The sequence below is a fragment of the Tamandua tetradactyla genome, chromosome 12 (assembly GCF_023851605.1).
Source record: "Tamandua tetradactyla isolate mTamTet1 chromosome 12, mTamTet1.pri, whole genome shotgun sequence".
Taxonomy (NCBI): Eukaryota; Metazoa; Chordata; class Mammalia; order Pilosa; family Myrmecophagidae; genus Tamandua; species Tamandua tetradactyla.
Window position 1 is genome coordinate 81,473,200 of NC_135338.1, and position 23,365 is coordinate 81,496,564.

Here is a 23,365-nt window from a genome sequence, read left to right on the forward strand (position 1 = left end):
TGAACACTGTGTTACCCACTGTTGTGAAGTTGGTGTTTATTACTTTGGTGCATATGTAATATATAAATAACACAACATTAAGTAAGTGACACATCTAGTTGTTTTGCATGTAGCCGAACTCTATAAGAATGCTCTTTTATTGCATTCTAGCAACTTTATTTTTCATTAACTGAGAATATTGACAAATATTTTTCTCAGTAATTCTAGGAGAAAAACCAAGAGTTCATATCTCCATTGCACACAGAGAGAAACTGATTCTTAGGGCAGTGATGTGACTTTTTGCTAAGTTGCAGCAGCTGGGAAAAGGGGCTCAAATTTGTGTCTTTGGAGCCCAAATCTGTGTTCTTGATATGATGTAAATGTTGAGAATCCTCTGGCAAGTGAATAACAAGCTGGCCCCCTTGGTCAGGTCAAGCCGGCCAAATACTTCTCTGAGCTGGATTCCCAGCCTTCATCAGTGCTTTGCAAGCTGCAGAATTTTGATGAAATGAGGACTCAGCGTGGTTGGTTAACTCCCGCCTGCATATCGCTCCCCTATTGGTGTCTACCCACGTCCTCTGCCTCCTCTCTGGTGACTGGAAATAAAACTCTGGGCTCCTTTGAAAAACTTTCCCCACCGCACATCATCATCATTTCTTATACTTTATTGGGTCACTCCTTGTAGCCTTCATCTTAGAAAAAGAGAACAAAAACTGTGGCTCTCACTTCCTCCTCCTGCCACTGCCCTACTCGTCTGCTTTGTTTTACTGAGGAACTTCAGGAAAAAGTTATCTATATTGGCTTTCCCCCATTCCTCTCCTCCCTTTCCCTCTTAAACACTTTTCAGTCAGGCTTTTGCTAGCTCTGCCTACACCGGACAGATCCCAGTTCGGTACTAACCTCCAAATCTAGGCCTCATGTCGCTTGACCCATGTGCAGCATTTAGTACAGCTACCTTCTCCCTCCCTCGGGAAGCGCTTTCTTCCTTGATTTTCCAGGCACCATTTGTGCTGGATTCTCTTCCCACCTCACTGGACTGTGCGCATTCTTCTCCCTGATCTCTGAGTGCTGGAGCATCCCCCAGGGCCCAGTCTGAGGACCACTTCTCTGCTTGAACCCTATTTGCATCCCTCGTGGCCTCGACCAGCCTCGTGGGTGACACACCATCCATATAATCCCAAATTCATACTTTAATTCAGACTTCTCTCCCAAACTCTAGACTGGTAGATCCAATTGCCTACACAACACCTCCCCTCAGAGGTAGGATTAGGGTCCTCTGGAGAAACAGAATTGGCAATAAATATAAATATTAAAAGACTGTCAGGAATCGACTTACACGACTACTTGACAAGCTGCTGTTGACAAGTCTTATTTTCATAGGATAGGCCAAAGCTGGAAACTCTGATGGGGGTGAGGTTGAATTCCCCAGGAGAAGCTGGCTGGCTAAAGTAGAGGAACCAAATTCTTTCTGACTTCTGAAATCCTCAGTTCTGGCTTTTAAGACCTCTAGCTGATGGAATAAGGAGATTTCCCTCACTTCTGAGTGCCATCTCCTTTGTTGATTATAGATTCAGTCACATTACATGGATGCAAATCCATCTACAAAATACCCTCACCATAATAATTAGACCAGTGCTTGCTGGACCAAACAACCAGACACCAAAACCTGGCCAAGGTGACACTTAGGAATAACCACCATGAAGTTTAATAGGCATTTTAGACATAACAGATCCAAGCTGGCTCTGAACTTCTCTCCCTGCCTTCTCTTCCCTAGTTTCCCTGTCTTAGTAAATGGCAACTCCATCCTTCCAGATGCTTGGGCCATAGACTCAGTGTCAGTCTTGACTCCTATCTTTCTTTGTAATCCCACATCTCAGCTATCAGGAGATCCTTTTGGCTTTGCTTTCAGAATCTCTCCAGAATCCCACCCCTGCTCACCACCTGCCTGGCAGCTGAGGCATGAGTGCCCCAGCCCTCTTCCTACTCTGGACTGTTACACCACCTCCATATTGGCGCTCCTTGTTTTACCCAGTCTTGTTTCAATATAGCAGCTGGGTTATTACTTTAAAATCAAAATCAGATCATGTTCCTCCCTCCTCATTCCAGAACCTTCTAGTACCCCATCTCCTTCAGAGTAAAAGGCAGACGTACCTCTCAACTGTTTCCTCTCTAACTTTATTTCTAAACTTCTTACCTGCCAACACTTACCCAGTTAACTTTATCACCTTGTTCATGTTTTGGCCCAAATGTTACCTTCCCCATACTACCCACTCAGACCGCCCCCTTGCATCCCGAACTGCAACCCTGTGTTTTCAACCCCTCGCCATGCTTGCTTTCCCACAGCATGGGCATCTTCTATGGAATGCCCTAACTTCTTCATTCATTATTTTTGGCATCCCCCTCCAGCAGGAAGCCTCTGAAGTGCAGGGCTGCTGGTCTGTCTCCTTCAGCCGTGGGCTCCCACAGTTTAAAGAGGCACTCACTGTCCTGCAAATGCAGAGTCTGCCCTGGAGAGCAAGGATCCCCTTAAATCCTGTGCCCCGCATGCCTCACTTGCTTCACCTTGACCCGGCCTGGCTCAAAGACAGGTAATTTTCTGCCCCATCTGCCCCAACTTCCTTGGAATCTTGGACCTTTCTAAGACCTGGTTGCTTAGCCTTTGTGGATTTCCACCTGTCAGGGGTCCGTCTCTTAAAGGTGGTCTGCTTTGTGGGCCTGATCAGCAGACTTAGTTTCCTACTGAGAGAGGGCAGAGAGCCAGCCGTCCCCCATCCAGCCCATTGCCTCAGCGTTGCTTTGTCCTACAGTTAACTCAGTCCTTTTCCAACACTTGCATTATCTGGTGTTTGTTCATAGAATAGAGCCTAGAATCAATAGGTCTTTTTCAGACATTTTGATTCTAAACCACAATAAAAAACATTTTACTTCACCACCAAAGATATGCATATATCCATTATAGAGCCCAAATGAGTTTCAGGAACAATGTCTTCCCCTCATTAGGGATGTTGAATAAAATGAAATGGTCATCTGCATTGGGCTGACCAGGAGGGACCCTCATTCCAAGAAGGGCTTTTCCAGAAGACGAAAACAATTGACTTGTGGGGTTTTCTGGGAAAGTGGGACGCACCCTACAAAACTGCAGGAAAGCAACAGTTGGTGATAAAACTACTTTCAGCCCAGTAGTGAGAGCTTATTAGAATGGACAGGCTGACATACTAGTCAATATATATCTGCTTCCCACTTTGTAAGCCCCCATATGTACCATGGAAACTTAATGTCAGCCAGTCAGACTGCCTTCTGTGTTCACCCTGCTTCCCACATTCGCCCTGCAGTTTTCCCTTTCTACTACCTATGCGGAGCTGTCTTCTACTTGATGAACAGGATGCTGCCTGATTTATGCATTGTCTGATTAAGCTGTGAGATCCCAAGTGGTGTGAAAAACTTTTGTTTTCTCAAGGGCGAAGCAATATTTGCTTCTATGCTATATACTACTCTATTTCATTTGTAAAGTTCCAGTTGTTGCCCAGTCAATTGATTTCATGATCTGTCTGTGTTTTCCTAGTGATTTGTAAGCTGTGGCTTCCTATGCAATGCTCATCATATTACAGATGAGAAAATTGAGCCGTTGTGAGCTAAGGGTCTAGCTAAGGCCATGTAGGTTAATTTGCCGAAGAATCAACACTATACTCCCTCTCTTCTGTTTCTTCTCCTGTGGCTTTTTTTTTTTTTTGGGCGGGGGTGGAGGGGGTGGGGGGCAGGCAGTGCATGGTCCTGGAATTGAACCCAGGTACCCTGCATGTAAGGCGAGCATTCTGATACTGAACCACTGGTGCAACCCCTGTGTCTTTTTTTTTTTTTTTAATTTTATTGGCAAATTTTCACACACATACATTCCATACATGGTGTACACAATGGCTCACAATATCATCATAGTTGTGCATTCATCACCATGATCATTTTTTTAGAACATTTGCATCACTCCAGGAAAAGAAATAAAAAGAAAAAAGAAAAAACTCTTTTCCTTTTATAGACCATACCCCTTACCCTTCCCTCTCATTGACGACTAGTATTTCTGTCTATGGTTATTTTACCCTTTGTCCCCCCTATTATTTATTAATTTTTTTATCCATATTTTTTCACTCATCTGTCCTTACCCTGGATAAAAGAAGCATCAGATGCAACATTTTCACAGTTACGCAGTCACATTGTAAAAGCTATGTAGTTATACAGTCGTCTTCAAGAATCAAGGCTACTGGAACACAGCTCAACAGTTTCAAGTACTTCACTCCAATATACCATAAACTAAAAAGGCATATCTATATAATGCAAAGGAATAACCTCCAGGATAACCTCCTGACTCTGTTTGAAATCTCTTGGCCACTAAAACTTTGTCTCATTTATCTCTTTGCTCTTTTGGTCAATAAAGCTTTCTCAGTCCCTTGATGTTGGGCCCTGGCTCATCCCGAGAGTTCTGTCCCAAATTGCCAGGGTGATTTACACCCCTGGAAGTCATGCTCCATGTAAAAGGGTGGGCAGTGAGTTCACCTGCCAAGCTGGCTTAGAGAGAGAGAGGCCACATCTGAGCAACAAAAGAGGCTCTCTTAGGCATAATTTTAAGTAGGCTTAGCTTATCCTTTGCAGGAATAAGTTTCATAGGGGCAAACCAAAATTGAGGGCTTGGCCTACTGATTTGGTAGTCCTCACTGTTTGCGAGAATATAAAAAATTCTCCAAATGGGGAAGTTGCATATTTCCTCCTTTCTTCCCAGTCCTCCAAGGGGATTTGCAAATATTTATTTATTCACTGCCCAGATAACTCTGAAATATGTTGGGGCATCACACTAACCTGGACAAACCAGCAAAATCTCATGCCCTATTCAAGAGTTCATGTACTTATGGTGTTCAGCTAAGCTGACAATACAAGTTATATTAGGAAATGCACTACCCAACATATAAATTTTGCACCAAATGACATCTTTTGGCCTCACACAGAAGTTGAAGTTTTAAAATATGGACAATATCATCCTTTACCCTCTATTCTGATTGATCTTAGCCTTATCCATATCAGCTTCATTCATATCTCTACACAAAGTCTGATCACTTTTTCAACTTTTTAAACAGTTGCTGTATGGGATACGGCTGATTTTCATAGCTTCAGAGCTCTAATTCTGAGTCTCAGGTGTCGTATAAATACCGAAGTTTCTGAGAACAACCAGCACGTAAACTAACAACGCAGTATCTTAGAATTTGGAAATAACAGTTACACTTGCTGAATATATGTGACTGCTGTAAAAGCTTACAGTCTAGGACCCTTTACAATAGGTCCCAACCTGATAACTCATGTTCTTGACTTCAGTTCACCGAGTTTTCTTTTTTTGTTCATTTTTCACTGAATTTTTTTATATTATAGTTAGTCCATATGATTGAGGCGTGATAGTTATTTGTCTTTTTGATCCTGACATTTCATTCAATGTACTGTCCTTAAGGTTCATATACCTAGTTGCACGCCTCACAACTTCATTCCTTTTTGCAGCAGCTCAGTAGTCCATTGTATGTATATACCATAGTTCCCCCTTCTATTCCTCATTCGCCTAAGAGGCCACTTCAGTCCATTGTGAATCTTGAACGCTGCTGCCGTAAACACCAGTGTGCAAATGTCCATTCCTGTTCCCACACTCAGTTCCTTCAGGTATGTATGAGCAACAGGGTTGCAGGATCCTATGGCAGCCCCACCCCAGCCTCCAGAGGGACTGCTCCTCTCAGCTTCCCTACGGATAGTGAATAGATATATATCTTTCTCCACATTTTCCCTAGCATTTGTTTCTCTCTGTTCATTTTAAACAGTTTTATTTGCACATAGTACAATCCAACCTACATGTATAGACATGCCTTTGCCACCGTTTTTTTTTTGTGTGTGCTGTAAAGTGGGGGTCATATTTCATTCTTTTTCCATGTGAGTATCCCCTTATTGCAGCACCATGTGTTGAATTTTTATATATTTATTTTTTTGGTTTGGTTTTTTTGTTTGTTTTTGCTTGTTTGTTTCTTTGGGAGGTCTATGGGCTGGGAATTGAACCTGGGTCTCCTGCATGGGCGGCAAGAATTCTACCACTGAACTACTCTCGCACCCCTACCATCATAATTTATATGAAGACATTTCCTTTTCTTACACAAAAATTCCATACCCCTTCCCTATACCCTCGCCCGTTGACATTTAGTTTTGGCATAATGCCTTTTTATATTCAGTGGAAGCATGTTACAATGTTACTGTTGACTGTAGAACCTAGCTTGCATTGATTGCACTTTTTCCCATATACCGTCTATTTTCAACACCCTGCAATGTTGCCATTTATTTGTTCTCCCTCAAGGAAAAATGTTTTTTCATTTCTACATTTAATGACCCTTGTTGTCCACTCTACACATTCCTAATTTATACCATCTCAGTCTTTATCCTCTATCTTTCCTTCTGGTTTCATACATGCCCTCAGCCCTTTTCCCTCAATCATACTCCCATTCAGCTTCATTCAGTGTACGCATATTATTGTGCTGCAGTTAGTATTGTGCTATCCATTTCTGAATTTTTATAGTCAGTCCTGTTGTGCAACCTCTGTTCCTTCAGCACCAATTGCCCAATCTCTTCCCTGTTCCTATCTCCTGATAACCTGTGCTGTTAACTTCAATTCTCAAACTTCACTCATTAATGTTAGTTTATATTAGTGAGACCATACAGTATTTGTCCTTTTGTTTCCAGCTAATTTCACTCAGCATAATGTCCTTTAGGTCCATCCATGTTGTTACATGCTTCATGATTTTATTCTGCCTTAAAGCTGAGTAATAGTTCATCACATGTATATACCACAGCTTGTTTAATCACTCATCCGTTGATGGACATTTGGGCTGTTTCCATCTCTTGACAATCCTAAATAATGCTGCTATAAACATTGGTGTGCAAATGTCTGTTCATGTCCTTTCCCTCAGATCCCTCTGAATATATACCTAGTAATGGGATTGCTGGATCATATGTCAATTGTATACTTAGCTTCCTGAGCAACCGCCAAACTGCCTTCCAGAGCCACCGTATCATTTTACGTTCCCACCAACACAGTGGATAAGTATGTCTCTTTCTCTACATCCTCTCCAGCATTTGTTGTTTCCCGTTTTTATTTTTTTGTACCTGACGTTTTAGTGGGTATCGGATGATATTTCGTTGTGGTTTTGATTTGCATTTCCCTAATAGCCAGAGAAGTTGAGCATCTTTTCATGTGTCTTTTAGCCATTTGTATTCCCTTTTCTGAGAAATGTCTGTTCATGTCTTTTGCCCATCTTAGAGGAAGTTGCTTTCTATTCCTATCCTTTGAGGTGTTTGCATCAAGAGAGGATGTTGAATTTGGTCAAATGCCTTTTCTGCATCAATTGAGATGATCATCTGGTTTTCTGCTTTGATTTGTTGATATGGTGCATTACATTAATTGATTTTCTTTTAATGTATCATCCTTGCATACCTGGAAAGAATTCCACTTGGTTGTGGTGTATAATTCTTTTAATGTGCTGCTGGATTTGATTTGCAAGTATTTTGTTGAGGATTTTTGCATCTATATTCATTAGAGAGTGGTCTGTAATTTTCTTTTTCTTGTAGTGATTTGTCTGGCTTTGGTGTTAAGGTGATGCTGGCTTTGTAGAATGAGTTAGGTAGACTTCCCTCTTCTTCAATTTTTTTGAAGTGTTTGAGCAGGTTTGGTACTAATTCTTTCTTGAATGCTTGGTAGAATTCGCATATGAAGCCATCTGGTCTTGGATTTTTCTTTTTTGGGAGCTTCTTGATGACTGATTCAGTCTCTTTACTTGTGATTGGTTTGTTGAGGTCGTCTGTTTCTTCTTGAGTCAATGTTGGTTGTTTATCCCTTTCTAGAAAGTTGTTCATTTTGTTTACATTTTCAAATTTATTAGCATATGGTTGCTTGTAAATTTCCTCTCATTACCTCCTTTATTTCTGCAGGTTCAGTGGTTATGTTTTATCCTCCATTTGTGATTTTCTTTATTTGTATCCTCTTTCTCTCTCTTTTTTTTCAGCCTAGCTAAGGATTCATCGATTTTATTGATTTTCTTAAAGAATCAACTTTTGGTTTTGTTGCTTTTCTCGATTGTCTTCATGTTCTCAATTTTATTTATTTATGCTCTAACCTTCGTTGTTTCTATCCTTTTGTTTGCTTTGGAGTTAGTTTGCTGTTCTTTTTATAGTTCTTCCAAGTTAACAATTAATTCCTTGATTTTTTACTTTCTTCATTTTTAATATAGGCATTTAAGGCAATACATTTCCCTCTTAAACTGCCTTTGCTGCATCCTATAAATTTTGATATTTTATGTTTTAATTTTCATTTGTCCCAAGATAATTATTGATTTCTCTTGTGACTTCTACCTTGACCCACTGATTGTTTAAGACTTTGTTGTTTAGCCTTCATATATTTGTGAATTTTCTTGCCCTCTGCTTATTATTGATTTCCAACTTCATTCCATTATGATCTGAGAAAGTGTTTTGTATGATTTCAGTCTTTTTAAGTTTATTGAAATTTGCTTTTTGACCCAGCATTTGGTCTATCCTTGAGAATAATCCATGAGCACTTGAGAAAAATGGATATCCTGCTGTTGTGGAGTGTAATGTTCTGTAAATGTCTGTTAAGTCTAGTTCATTTATTGTATTATTCAAATTTTCTGTTTGTTTATTGATCCTCTGTCTAGATAGTCTATCCATTGATGAGAGCAGGGAATTGAAGTCTCCAGCTATTATGGTAGAGGTGCCTATTTCTCTTTTCAGTGTTTGCTTTGTGTACTTTGAAGCATTCTGGCTCTTTGCATAAATAATTTTGATTGTTAGGTCTTCTAGTTGAATTGCTCCTTTTATTAATACATAGTGTCCTTCTTTGTCTCTTTTAATTGGTTTATATTTGAAGTCTAATTGTTGTGTATTAGTACAGCTATTCCTGCTCTTTTCTGATTGTTTGCAACAAACATCTTTTCCCAGCCTTTCGCTTTCAACCTAATATTTATTTTTTGGCGTGTGCAAGCTCCAGGAATTGAACCTGGGTCTCCAGTACAGCAGGAGAGAATTCTACCACTGAGCCACTGGTACACCCCTCTCAACCTATTTTTTCCTTGGGTATAAAATGAGTCTCCTGTAGACAGCATATAGATGGATCCTTTTGTTTGTTTGTTTTTGTTTTTTTTAAATGTATTCTACCAGTCTATGTCTTTTTATTGGGGAGTTTAATCCATTAACTTTTTAAAACTTTTTTTATTTTATAGTATAACATATATACAAAGCAAAGAAATAAAAAGCAATAGTTTTCAAAACACTCTTCACAAGTGGTTAGAAGACAGATCCCAGAATTTGTCATGGGCCACCATACTATCCTCTCATATTTTCCTTCTAGCTGCTCCAGAGTATAGGAGGCTAGAGGGCTTAAAAATTTTTTATAATCACAATCAACTTTTTTTTCCTTCTTTTTTTGTGAACAATAGCATATATACAAAAAAGCTATCAGTTTCAAAGCACAGCACCACAATTAATTGTAGAATGTATTTCAGACTGTGACTGGGTTACAATTTCGCAATTTTAGGTTTTTACTTCTAGCTGCTCTAAAATACTGGAGACTTAAAGAGGTATTGACTTAATGATTCAGCATTCTTTTTATTTGTTAAGTCCTATCTTCTATGTATAATTCCACCATCACTTTTGATCTTTCCATACCTCTCTTTGAAGTTGTTTGGGCTATGGCAATTTTTAATATTGGAAGGGTCTGATGTTCTGGAGAGGCTGGGCTAGGTTTCAAGATTTATCTGGACCAAGAATGACTCTGGAGGTTTTAGGTTTCTGAAAAGTTACTCTAGTGCCTGGAACCCTTGTGGAATCTTATATATTGCCCTAGGTGTTCTTTAGAATTGGCTGGTATGGTTCTGGTTGGGGGTTGGCAGGTTATGATAGGTAGCAAGGTCTACCTGAAGCTTGCCTAAGAGCAACTTCTAGAGTAGCCTCTCGCCTCTATTTGAACTCTCTCTGCCACTGATACTTTATTAATTACATTTCTCTTCCGCCTTTTGGTCAGAATGGAATTGTTGATCCCGCGGTGCCAGGTCTGGAGTCATCCCTGGGAGTCCTCTCCCATGTTGCCAGGGAGACTTTCACCTCTGGGTGTCATGTCCCACGTAGAGGGGAGAGCGATGATTTCATTTGCAGAGTTGGGCTTAGAGAGAGTGAGGCCACATCTGAGCAACAACAGAGGTCCTCCAGAGATAACTCTCAGCATGCCTATAGGTAGTCTAAACTTCTCCGCTACCTACATAAATTTCCCAAAAGTAAGCCTTATGATCGAGGGCATGGCCTATTGATTTGGGTATCTATAAAGTTTGATACAGTATCAGGAGATTCCCTGATGGTAAGGTTTAATAGTTCCATAGTCTTTCTCCCTTCCCTCAGGGGACTTTGCCAATACTTTTTGATTATCTGTTTATTATACTCTGGGATGTTTCCAGGCATTACAATAATCTATACAGGATTAAAGGACCTCTTATTCTGTGCTTCCTGTGTTTCAGTTGTTCAAATGAGCTATACAGATAGATTGAATTAGATTATGCACTACAGAAAATTTCAGTTCCAGATCAAATAAACCTTTCTTCCACTGGTCTCAAAGACTATGTGTATCTGTCTTCCTTACCTCTATGTTCTGAATGACTTTAACCCCAGCCTGTTCGGCTTCGTTCTTATCTCTAAATATCAGGTTATATATATAAAGCAGCCTTTCAGAATCCAGAAATAATGATCCCCACTCTGGACTTAATGTGCCTGCTCTAAAAGCTTATAGTCTAGGCCCCTGTTTTCTTGTAAGCATTTTCTAAAGGTGACCATACCATTGTTATTTTTCTCTTTCTAGCTTATTTTGCCTCACCAAGTGTCCCACATGTTCATTCACATTGTTGCATGCCTCACGACATACTTTTTTTTTTTTGTAGTAGCTACCTTTTTGTAGCAGCACAATCTTCATTCATAAGTAAACACCATCGTTCACCAATCTACTTCTCTGTCAGTGCGTCTTTCAGCCCCCTGCATTCATGGGGCATCATGAAGAGGGCCCAAAGTCCACAGTCCATCAACATTCTCAATTTTAGATAATTTCATTGTCCCCAAGAGCCAGAAAACCAATAAACACAACCTCCAAATAGGAAGTCTAAACTCTTCTTAATTCTTGTCCCTCACCCCATTATATACCTCTGCTGTTGCTGTGGTAGGACTGATGGTTTCCTTTTGAACATAGCTCATAGCATACAATAGCAGTTTTTCCCCTGTACCCTGGACTTAAACATTCTTTATATAAGAATCATATCTTTGATGTAATTCTTACAAGAACTCATTCATATTTCTACTGTGAGTTAGTGGAACACATAGGTCTGTACAACCCCTTTCAGTCTTGTTCATCTTCAATATGGTAATAGTACTTCTAGACCCACTAGAGAAACTCCTTTGCTCCTATCTATTCCCTTACATTGGAGTTCAACCTCATTAGCTAATGGTTCACCCAGCTCTTGCATCTATGTATCTCTAAGTCCCCTATCTCCTTCTGTATGATAAGCGTCTCATTATACCTTTATGCTGATCATAAAAGTGGACTCATACAGTATCTATCCTTTTGTGTCTTAGAAACTTCACTCAACATTATGTCCTCAAGGCTCAGCCATCTTGTTATGTGCTTCAGGACGTCATTTTGTCTTACTGCTGCATAATATTCCATTGTATGTATATACCACATTTTGTTGATCCACTCGTCTGACAATGGGCATTTGGTTTGTTTCCATCTTTTGTTGATTGTGAATAATGCTGCTATGAACATTGGTGTGCACATGTCTGTTTGTTTCATTACTTTCAGCTCTTCTGGATATATACCAAGTTGTACTGTTGCTGGGTCATAGAGCTAATCCATTAACATTTAAGGTTATTCATGTAAAGGCAGTGCTTTCTTCTATCATATTATTTTTGGATTTTATATATCACATCCAGTTTTTTTTCTCTTTTTACCTTTACTGATGGTCTTCATTTCTACACTCTTCTCCAGACCGCTGTCTCCTTTACCTATCTGCCTATATTGCTCTCTTTAATATTTCTTACAGAGCCGGTCTCTTAGTCACAAATTCTCTCAGTAATTATTTGTTTGAAAATATTTAATTTCCCCCTCATTTTTGAAGGATATCTTTGCTGGATATCGAATTCTTGGTTGGCAGTTTTTCTCTTTTATAATCTTAAATATATCATACCATTGCTTTCTTTCCTCCATGGTTTCTGCTGATAAATCCACACATAGTCTTATTGGGCTTCCCTTGTATCTGATGGATTGCATTTCTCTTGCTGCTTTCAAAATTCTCTCTTTGTTTTTTACATTTGACAGTCAGGTTAGTGAGTTTCTTGGAGTATGTCTATTTGGATCTATTTTGTTTGGAGTAGGCTACACTTCTTGGATCTGTAATTTTACACGTCTTTCATAAGAGATGGGAAATTTTCAGGGATTATTTCCTCCAGTATTCTTTCACCTCCTTTTCCCTTCTCTTCTCCTTCTGGGACAGCCACAACATGTATAATCAGGCACTTCATGTTGGCATTCAATTTCCTGAGACCCTGCTCTTAGTTTTCCATTATTTTACCTGTATTTTCTTTTGTGTGTCAGATTTCAGATGTTCTGTCCTCTAGTTCACTAATCTTTTCTTCTGTTTCTTCAAATCTATTGTAGGTTTCCATTTTTTTTTCATTTCTTCTATTGTGCCATTCATTCCCATAAATTATGTGATTGGTTTTTCAAACTTTCAAGTTCTCCTTTTTGTTCACCCAGCGTCTTCTTTATGTCCTCCCTCAACTCCATGATTTGATTTTTGATGAGCTTTTCCATGTCTATTCGAACATCCTGAATTAGTTGTTTCAATTCCTATATCTCATTTGAAGTGTTGGTTTATTCCTTTGACTGGGCCATATCTTCAATTTTCCTAGTATGGCTCTTATTTTTTCTGGTATCTAGGCATTTGATTTCCTTAATTACTTTATTCTGCAGTTGTTTTCATGTTTTTATGTAGGATTTTCTAGCTGGATAGCTTTGTTCTCTGTTTTTTTGACCTTTGGTTCAACTAATTCTAGACCTCTAGCATAGGTTCTGTTTAACTGATGATAATTTTTCAGTTCTTGTTTTTTCTGTTCCTTGCCCTGCCTATATGGAGCCTTATGTTTTGAGGAGGGTCTCCTCAGATATTATAGACTCCAGTCAGATTTTCTCTGACCAGGCAGGCCTATGTCTCAGAAGGAAAGAGTAGCCAACATCAGTTTTCCCTGAGGGTGAGACCCAGCAGGTTGTCAGACTTTCCTATGAAGCCTCTAGACTCTGTGCTTTTCCTATCCTGCCCAGCATGTGGCACTTTTCTTCCTGTGGCTTCCCACCAGTGTAAAGTGATGTGGTGCCTTTAATATCAGCAGACTCTCCCTGCTGGGGGCATGGTTAAGATAGAGGTGAGGTTGTAGGATGGTTTTAATTGCTTCTGTTTTCCAGTCCCTGTGGCTCCCGAGTTCCTTGAAGGAGGGATTCCACTTGAGCTGGGCCATACCTTTCTCTTGGAGAAGATACATCCTTTAGGAAATTAACTCCTTTCACCTGACTAGTTACTTTGTCTCTCAGACAAGCTTAATTCTGCCCTTGTCTGGGCAGTGCTGGAGCCTGAGAGTGCTTTCCAGTTCTATCTAATAAGCTGTTAAGGTGTGGGGAAAAAAGCAAAAAAAAAAAACCATTTCACCATTTCAGAGCCATACCCCTGCTCTTGGGTTTGTCAATGAAGAGCTTGAGTTGGCGCATGGCTCTAAGTATCTTCAGGCTCTGTGTGCACAGTTTTCTTTGGGTACCAGTCCACTTCCAATATTTTGTGCTGACTCAAAAAGCCTCTTTTTTTCTTTCCCGTAAGCCCAGCCCCCTTTCTGCTGGGGCAAAAACTCCTGCCATCTTTAGTGCCTATTCCAGGCTTATCTATCTTCAGTAGTCAAATTTGTTCATTAATTCTGCAATTTGAGTTTAGTTGAGTTAAGCCCTTGCTGTTAGTAAAATCTGTGTTCTTTCCTCTTGGGAAATTGACCTGTTGTGCCTGTGGGGGAGGGGTGCTGGCCTTTGTGGCTTGGGGAACTTACAGTGTTGTGTGGGGTATGAGCTGTTCCACCAGGTCCAGACTGGTGTATGCTGTGTGTCCGCTCACTGATGTTCCCCCAGCAGTTGTTGTGTACGGTTCCTGGCTGTTTACTAGCTGCTGTGGAGACCAACTAAATTCCACACCTCATTATGCTGTCATCTTGCCCCACCTCCTCCTGTGGCTTCTTAGACTATTATCATTTATTTTAATTGTTGTGCCATTGTGGCTTATTTAAATTGCTCTAGAAGAAAATCAGCTCCATTAAAGAAATTTTATGGTAGTTGCCCACCTGCTATATTGAGGGAAATGTGTCTTTTGTGGGAATTCTTCTGGGTAACGAAGAGGGTCTAAGAAATTTGTTTTATAGTCAAGTCAATGAAGTTAAACGACCGTTCCATCTGCAAGGACATATGCGTCATTTGAATTATACAGGGTGTTCTCCAGAGCATTCCTCAGGTGCCCTAGGGAGGGCATGCTGGGCTCCTGAAGGACACTGGACTGCAGTGACCTCCCCCAGGCTGGAGCTGTGGTGCTGGGCCCTGACGGTGCAGTTCCATTACATGAGGCCAGGCCATCTGCTCAGGTGGTTGGTGTGGGTTCTCTTTTTTGCCTGCTTATTCCTTGGGGCTGTGGGAAATGCAGAACCTTGGACCTCAGAAGCCAAGACCCCCATGATCCATGGCCACATTACAGCTTCAGCAGCTCTGATATAAGCTCCAACGTGGTCGTCCTCAGCAGCAAAGCATCGACCATGTTCAGACCCCCATGCCCAGTGCCAGGGCAGTGGCAGGGTGTCCATGTGGCAAAGCCTTCCTTCCCTCTGGGAATTTACTTTCTAGTTGAGGAGGCAGGGTGTGAGGGAAAGAGTTATAAATCATGGAGTTCTAAAACGTGGGCATGCCGAGGGAGCCCAGAGGCAGGCATGATTGAGATGTGTGAAGGGAGAACAGGTAGGGGGCTTCCCAAGCAGGTGGGACCACTTGAAGAAAGGAGGGGAGGCAGAAGGAGGATTTGGGCATGGCCAGGGGGTTCCCTGTCTCTGCACAGAGGCAGCAAATGGCCAGATATTGGAAGATGCTGTATTCCAATTTACGATATTTGGCCTTTATCCAGTGGCTCATGGGAGGCAATGCAGACTTTTGAGCAGGAGTTTTGTGATGGGAAAAGTGTGTGCAGGGTATTGTTTTGAGAGGGGAAAGGGAAGTTTGACTGTAGATCAAGTTTAGAGTGGTGATATTGCTGTGATCGAAGACCGAGCTTCTCCCATGCCACATTGGTGGGTTACATGGGAACAGAGTATATCCAGGATATTGCCGCTGATGGGTGGGAGCGCTGTTACAGTTGATGAGAGAATATTATTATAATTGTCCAAGTTTTTACATTAGGGTTCACTGTATTATACAGTCCTACGGTTGCTTTTTATTTTTATTCTAGTAACATGTAGACCACCTAAAGCTTCCCTTTTAACCACATCCAGTTATATAATCCAGTGTGTGACAGTGCTGCATGAAACCTTCCACATTTGCTTGTGAGTGGGTTCTTTTTGCTTTCTGGGTTGAAGGCAGAAAAGCTGAGAGACCTGTGGGGATCATTTGAGTGACAAGTCCACTGCCATGGTTGTCTTCAGAGGAATGGCAGGCATTAGTTTGGTCACTGGGGTTTTTTATGCTCACCCTTCAGGACACATGGGAAGATTGTGCTTCTCCAGTTCCTCAAAGTTAAATGTGAATGACTTTCAATGGCTGATAAAATGTGAGCAAAAGTGACAGGTTGGTGGAAGCTTTGAGAGGGTTTCCATACTCTTTCTTCCCCAATCACAACCCTCCTGGGAGGAGGTACCCCAATAAACTTCCCAGAAGAGTGACTAGAACTCATGGTGGACTTGGAATAAGCAAGCAAGAAACTATTTTCAGGCTTAAGGCACTGTGAGTCAGGATGTTTTGTTACTGCAGCACAACCTTACCTACCCTGACTGATATAGGAGGCACATGCGAAATGTTTTAAGTCCAAAGATATATGAAGATAAGAATGTAGCATTTTGAGTAACTCCATATACTTTTTACTGTCAAAAAGTAATGAACTCCTCAGGTGTAGCAGAACAGTTTGAGGCTGGGATAATGGACTGTGTTTGTTCATATATAAGTTTCTTGCTGGAGAGTTAATGATTGGATTTTAGTGTTTCATTATGCTAGCAGTACATAGCTCTGGTTCATGGTTGCCCATAGCCTGCTCCGTTTGGGGTGGGACTGAAGAGAATTCATGTAAAGTGCAGCTCAGCCTTATTTTAATGACTTCTGGGTTCTCCAGTGCTTACCCAATCCAGACCAAACTTAGATTTTAGGAGACAACCCAAAACTCTGTGGACCTCATTACACTTACAAAGCAGGAAGAGCATTCTTTTTAGTAGGTTTTTTTTTTTTTGAGGGGGTGAGGAATACAGAAATGCCTTTAAAAATTATTGGAGATCTTTTAGTTTTATGGAGAAATCGTGCAGAAACTACAGAGTTCCCAGATTGCAGGTTCCATTATTAACATTTTGCATTAGTGTGGTAACTTTGTTATGATTAATGAGAGAATATTATTGTTATTGTACTATTAACTATTAACTATATCCATAGTTTATATCAGGGTTCACTATATTGTATGATCCTGTAGATGCTTTTTATTTTTATTCTCATAACATATAGACAACTTAAAATTTCCCTTTTAACTTCATTCAGATTTATAATTCAGTGCTGTTAATTACAGTCACAATGTTGTGCTGCCATCACCAACACCCATTACCAAAAATTCTCCATCAGTCCCAACAGAAATTCTGTACTTACATTTAAATGTTAACTCCTTATTCTTTACCCCCACCCTGGCCTCTAGTAACCTGTATTCTAGTTTCTGACTCTACGAATTTGCTTATTCTGATCATTTCGTATGAGCACGATCATGTAATATTTGTCCTTTTGTACCTGACTGATGTCACTCAACAGGGTGTCTTCAGGGTTCATTCATGTTGTTGCATGTATCAGAATGGGAGCAAGTATTTGGAAACTACATATCTGATAAGGGCTTACTTACCCAGAAATGGCTTTCTAATATCAGGAGATTTCCAAGACCCTCCCCTCTGGGCTGTAGCCATTCTCTTAATGCTGTTTTAGTCATTCAGTAACTATTCATTGAGCAAATCTCTGTGTGTTAAATTTGACGTTCCATTATAGAACTTTTCAATCACACATAAGAGAGAATTGACTCATCGCTCCCCATGGCCCGTGCTCCTACTGCAGCGTTTTCAATATGTGAACAGTTTTCATAGGTTGCCTCTGATGGGCTAGGAGCACGGGGTGCACAGCGTAGATTAGGGATGGCTTCTGCCCTTATGCAACTTACCAGTGGGAACTGGAACACATTCACAAGGCAAAGCTATAATGACGTTAAGAGCACTTTGAATTTTCATAATTACATGGCAGCTGTACACCTTAGAAACTGGTGCTAGAATGCGTAATGCATTCAGTCTCCCAGCAGTGTGAGCATGCAGATGAATTCTCTGATGTCTTGGGTAATTGCATGCTCCTAGGCTCACTCTTTGGAAACCAAGTCTTCAGGGTTAAATGGGTTTCTGATGTAAATGGATGAAAAAAAAATGGGCATGATGGTCCAGGCAGCCAAACCTGTCACCTGGACCAGGGACTCAGACTGCTTCTTAGAGCAAGGCCTGCCTCACAGGTGTCAGAATGAAAAAAAAATCATTCTTATGCAATAAAGAAATGGATGTGGGGGGGATGATGAGTCATACTGAGAAATGATTAATTTGCTTATTGGTAGATTCATCCAGGACTCCTTTAAATACCAAACTCCCCATGTACATTTAAAAATAACCAGTTCATTTGAAAATATTATGCAGAGTGAAAGAAGCCAGACCCAAAAGACTACATATTGTCCAATTCCATTTATAGGAAATATCTAGAAAAGGCATATGTATAGAGACAGGAAGCAGACTGATGGTTGCCTAAGCCAGAGTATGGGAACTTTTGGGGATTATTAGAGGTCTCTAAATCTGCATTGTGGTGATGGTTGCGCAACTGCGTACCTTCACTAAAAATCATCAAAGTATATATTTACAATGGATGAAAGATGTAGTACACAAATGACACCTCAATAAACTTGTAAAAAGTACTCAGTTCAGCTTTGTGAAAAATCAAGTGAGCAGGGCTGTGATGAGTTGAGTGGCTTTTGGAAAGGAAAAATGGCTAGAAGGAGATTCCAGATGGAGGAAAATAGTCTTGGGGGAGATGATGGTTGGCTGGCCGAGGTGAATAGAAGTAGTAGCTGATTAGAAATGAGAAATTAAGGGGTTGAAGGGATAATCCGGCAATTCTTGACTGGCTGTGCAGTGCAGTTGTCCAGAGAGTGCTTTTAAAATATGGATGCCTGGTCCCCAGTCCTGGAGGTTGAGATTTCATTGGTCTAAGGTAGATCCTAGACATTATTAGTTATTTTAAAAATACTTAAAAATGAAGTCATAGTTTTATTCTGCCATTTTTCTTTAATTTATCAGCTGGAATGCTTCTATTAAGAGATACCTTCCCTTGTCCACTGTGTGGTTACCCAGAGGGCCGATCATGTAGAGAAGGCAGATAAGCATGTGATTCCTTCACTTTTCCTACCCGTTTAGATGATGAACTTATTTCCCCTGGTCTTCCAAATGTGATCAGTTTTTTTTTTTTAAAGTATCATTCTGATCTAATAGGCTTGAAACTACATAGATTTCAAGCCATTGCAATTATTATCTTTATTGAAACTCAAATCGTTCTGCCTTTGGCCAGTGGAAGCGTCTTCTGCTTTGGCTCTTAAGACCTTTTGATCCAGTCCTAGTCACCTTTAATAGTCTCCTTGCCTTCTTTATTAAGTAATTAAAAATTTTTTTCCACCCCCTCCTTAATAGCTTGTTAAATATGCATTCCCTTATTGTTCTTTTAGTGGATACCCGGTCTATTAGTTTGCTAATGCTGCTGGAAAGCACTAAACCAGAAATAGAATGACTTTTATAAAGCAAATTTAATAAATTTACAGGTTATACTTCTAGTACCAAGAAAATGTCTAAACTAAGGCACCGACAAAAGGTTACTTTCACTCAAGAAAGGCTGATGCTGTCCAGAACACTTCTTCATCTTGGAATGCATGTGGCTGGCATCTGTTGGTTCCTTGCTCCAGGACTTTGTTGCTTTCAGCCTCAGTTTCCTGTGCGGTTTCCTCACTTGGCATCTGTGGGCCTTCGCTTAGCATCTCTGGGACACAACTCTGGGTTCTTGCTTGCTTAGCATCTCATGGGAAGGCATATGGCAATGTCTGCCAGCTGCTGCATCTCCAAACATCTGGGTCTCCTGTTGGCTCTGTAAGCTCTGAAGCAACTGTTCTCTAAGCATCTGAATTGGCTCTGAGGTTTCTTCAAAAATATTTCCCCTTTTAAAGGATTTCAGTAAACTAATCAAGGCCCACCTTGAATGGGTGGAGTCACATCTCCATCTAACCGAAAGTTCCCACCCACAGTTGGGTGTACCACATCTCTATGGCAATAATCTAATCAAAAGTTTCCACCCTACAATGTTGAATCAGGATTAAAAGAAACAGTTACCCTAAAAAAAAGATTGAATCAGGATTAAAACACGGTTTTTCTGGGATACATAATAGCTTCAAACTGGAACACCTAGTTATAATGTGCATCTTTGACTTATTAGACTCAGATGATTAGAGTCTTATTTACATGGATAGTTTTTCCCAGTTCCTGGACAATGAAAGGACCTTACATACAGGAATCAGTATTTGTTGAAAGCTGCCTAGGAGATCATTTTGGTTTCCAGGATTGAACACTCTGGGTGGGGCATTGAAAGGGTCATGATGTATTGAGCTGGTTGAAAGGGTGCAAGGTAAAGAAGAGGGCACGAAAGTCTTCAGTGAATAAAGGCACGTGTGTGTTTCTCAGTTGATTATCAGGTTCATATTTTGAAAAACCTGTTTCTAATTCTGGTTTTGCTCTGGCTTGATGGGTGTTCTTTTCAATTTGTAGATCCTTTTAGAGTTGATGAGCAGGAGACATCCTTTTTCCAGAGATGGTCCTGTCCTCTGGTTCTGTAGGAACTGAAATTAAAACCATACCAGCTCAGGCCTGGCAGGAAGGTCCATTTAAGCTTCTCAGTGGGAGTGCTTGAGTGCTGTTGGGTGCTACTTTCTCCCCAAATGAGGGGTCCCTCTTTCCTGCCTGCTGCAAAGCTATGGTCCTTACCTGCAACATGGCAGTTAGTTTCTCAGCCCCCCTGGCAGATGGGTACTTCTATTTTTATACATTCAGTTGTTTTTTCCTTCCGGAAGGTTCCAGTCTTCCATTACCATTTTCTATCTGTTTGGAGAGTTTTCCTTAACCATTCTTTAAAGGTAAGTCTACTAGTAACAATTCTCTTAGTTTCCCTTAATCTGAGAATGTTTTTGTTTCTCCTTAATTGTTTTTTCTTTTTGTGACAGTTTTATTGCAATATAAATAAATCAAAATGGAGCGCTAGAAATAATGTTTAAGCGACCCAAAGGAAGACAAGATGATATGGCTGTATAAGTCTTTTGTAAATTACATGTTCCCCCTTCGATCCCTTTCTTTTCCTTATAAAACTTCTGTTGAATATTCTGGGTTGTTTGACCCCTAGAATGTGCCCCAGCCTTATTTTGGGTGGTTGCACACTCATAGTATAGTTCAGTGTGTCTCTTTGTCCTCTGTTTTCCTTGTTTGGCTGCTGGATCCAGTAGCTTCCTATGATTCAAGTCTCATATCTTTGCCAAGACTATAGGAAGCACGTAATATCTGTTCCTTCATCATTCGCTGACTCTAGCAGCTGCTGTGCCCTGTTCCACCAGTTCTTATGTTGAAAGAGCTTCAGATTTTGACTATCTGAAGCTTTCTCCAGTAGATTCCTCAAGAAAGCTGAGTGTGAACTAAACCTCCAAGTTCTTGCATACTGATAACATTTTGTTCGTGGTCTTCATACGTGAAAGTCAGGTTTTCTGGAGAGTAAATCCTTTAAGTGTCTTAAATATATTACTTCATTTTTGTTTTGGAGCTAAGCATCGTGTCAAAATGTCTGTCGGTCATCTAATTTCATTATTTTATTTCGATGTGATCTTTTCTCCTCTATGCTTTGTAGATATTTTCTTTCTTTCTTTTTTTTTGTTGGGGTGGGGGTTGAGGCAGTTAAATCTAGTGATTTTACTAGACTGTGTCTCTCTGTTGGTCATTCTGCATTACTATTCTCAGGAATGTGATGGGCTCTTTCAAATATGTCTCTTTTTTTTTAATTCAGGAAAGTTTTCTTGAATTAAAGTTTTTGGTGTTTGTTTTTCCTTTGCTTTGGTTTTCTTCTTTAAAGAATCCTGTAATCTATATGTTGTATCCTCTTTGCTGTGCCTCAGTAGTTATCACCTCTTTTAGAACTTTTTTTTTGCCTCATTTTTCATTTGTTTTTGACTTTCAGCATCTTTTCTCCTTTTCATCTTCTATTATTTTGTGGCATTGTCTCACTGTTTATTCGCTCTTGTGCACATCATTTCTGAAACAGTTGTTCTTGCTCCTAATTCCTTTATGAGTTCCATCATCTAGTTTCTGAGTTTTTCTAATTTTGATTCTTGTTGATCTTTCATTTGTTTTCTTAATCTCAGCTCAATTTTGAAAGGAAAATTACAGTTTTGATCTGCTCTAGGGCCATAGCTTTCTACCGTGCTTTCATTATCTGGAGGGATATTATTTTGCTCCTTATTCTTTTTTCTTCTAATAACTTAGTATGCTCTTTGATCTTTGTATTTTTCTGTTACTCCTTTTAACATGAAATTAGTTTTCTGAACTTTTGGAAGGTGGTGCAATTCAGGATAGCTTTTATATATTCACAGAGCTTCTGTTATTTTGATTCATATTTAAAGCAAAACAAAATTGTGTGGCAGCTTGCTTTCTGAGATTTCCTGAGCCCTATTCCCCTCACCCACTTTTACCTGGACCTCCTCTTTCCTTCTACTCTGTAGTTCCTGCCTTACTCAATTTTGATGCCATTTCAGAGGGTTTTCCTTAGTGCGAGTCCTGACTTGGAAAGAAATTGTGGTTTTGATTCTGAGCGTTGACACCGCTTCGGGCTCTGCTGGCAACTCTGCCCCAGGATTGCTGTAAGCAGATTTCCTTGCTGTCCCCATCCTCCCCTGGCCTGCCAGGCGTCCCCCTGCATCCTGGTGGCTATTTCAGGCTCTCCTGAATGCCCATTGCTTCCCTCGGTCCCTTCCACAGATGGTGAGACCGCACAAGTCTCGAGGCTGTTGGTTGTTTGTTCCCACCTGCTTGTTATTTGGGGTTTGTGGGGAAATGTCACCTAGTTGCACTATGAATGTTTGACATGGGTTTTAGGTTTTAAGGTAGTGGCTCTATTTGTTTTTATGTGGGGATTTAGGGAGATGAAATAAATGTTGCTGCTGGCGAGACCACCACCATCTCCCCAAATCCTACCTTGAGGTTCTGCTTAGTGCCTGGCCCCCGAGTAAGATGGGACTGAATTCCTGACCCTGAGGCACATGCCATATTCTTTTTTACGGTTCTGTGGGGGGGGGGGTTGGTTTAGATCCAAGAAGGTATCAGACAGTGCATTGGGAAGGAAAAAGGTGGTACCTGTCAATGCCAGATGGAAGAGCACCTTGGGGCCAAGAGAGCAACATGCCCCCATTTGTATCACAGACAAGGGTGGTTTAGGCCAAAAAGGGAGAAAAGGAAGCCACATTTGCATGGACACAGAGCATACTGTTTAGAGGCCAAGGGACAAGGAGGGGGGCGGTGGGCACCGTAGCAAAGGAGGGGCTGTGATTAGACCCAGGGGCCTGGGAATTGGTTCACCCTCATTCTAGCAGGGCCTCCGAATTTCTGGAGACAACTGGAGTTGAGAACCATGGGACTCTGGGTAACACTGAGTATCTTCTTGAGCAGGTTGGCCTGGATGAGTGACAGGCTCCAGCATTACCTAGGCCCTTTCTTCCTCACTGGTTTGTGGCTGTCTGATTAGCTGATTTTCTGATTGGCCTTTCCTAGGCCTTTATCTTACATATGGGACAGAAACAGATAAAGAGAGCTGCAGAGTGGCAGCTGAAAGGAAGTGACACCACAGAGAAGGGAACCTCTAATTTTC

At 40.7% G+C, this 23,365-nt stretch overlaps 1 protein-coding gene and 1 long non-coding RNA gene across 2 annotated transcripts in view; one reads left to right on the forward strand and one right to left on the reverse strand.

Moving 5' to 3' along the window:
- Positions 1 to 23,365, forward strand: part of APBA2 (amyloid beta precursor protein binding family A member 2) — a 222,297-nt gene that overhangs the window by 37,246 nt on the left and 161,686 nt on the right. The window lies entirely within an intron of this gene.
- LOC143651629 (uncharacterized) lies at positions 215 to 14,287 on the reverse strand. The gene is made up of 3 exons (XR_013160079.1): positions 14,179 to 14,287; positions 1,316 to 1,489; positions 215 to 469 (listed from the first exon to the last, which is right to left on the reverse strand). It is a non-coding gene; the product is annotated as an uncharacterized LOC143651629 (long non-coding RNA).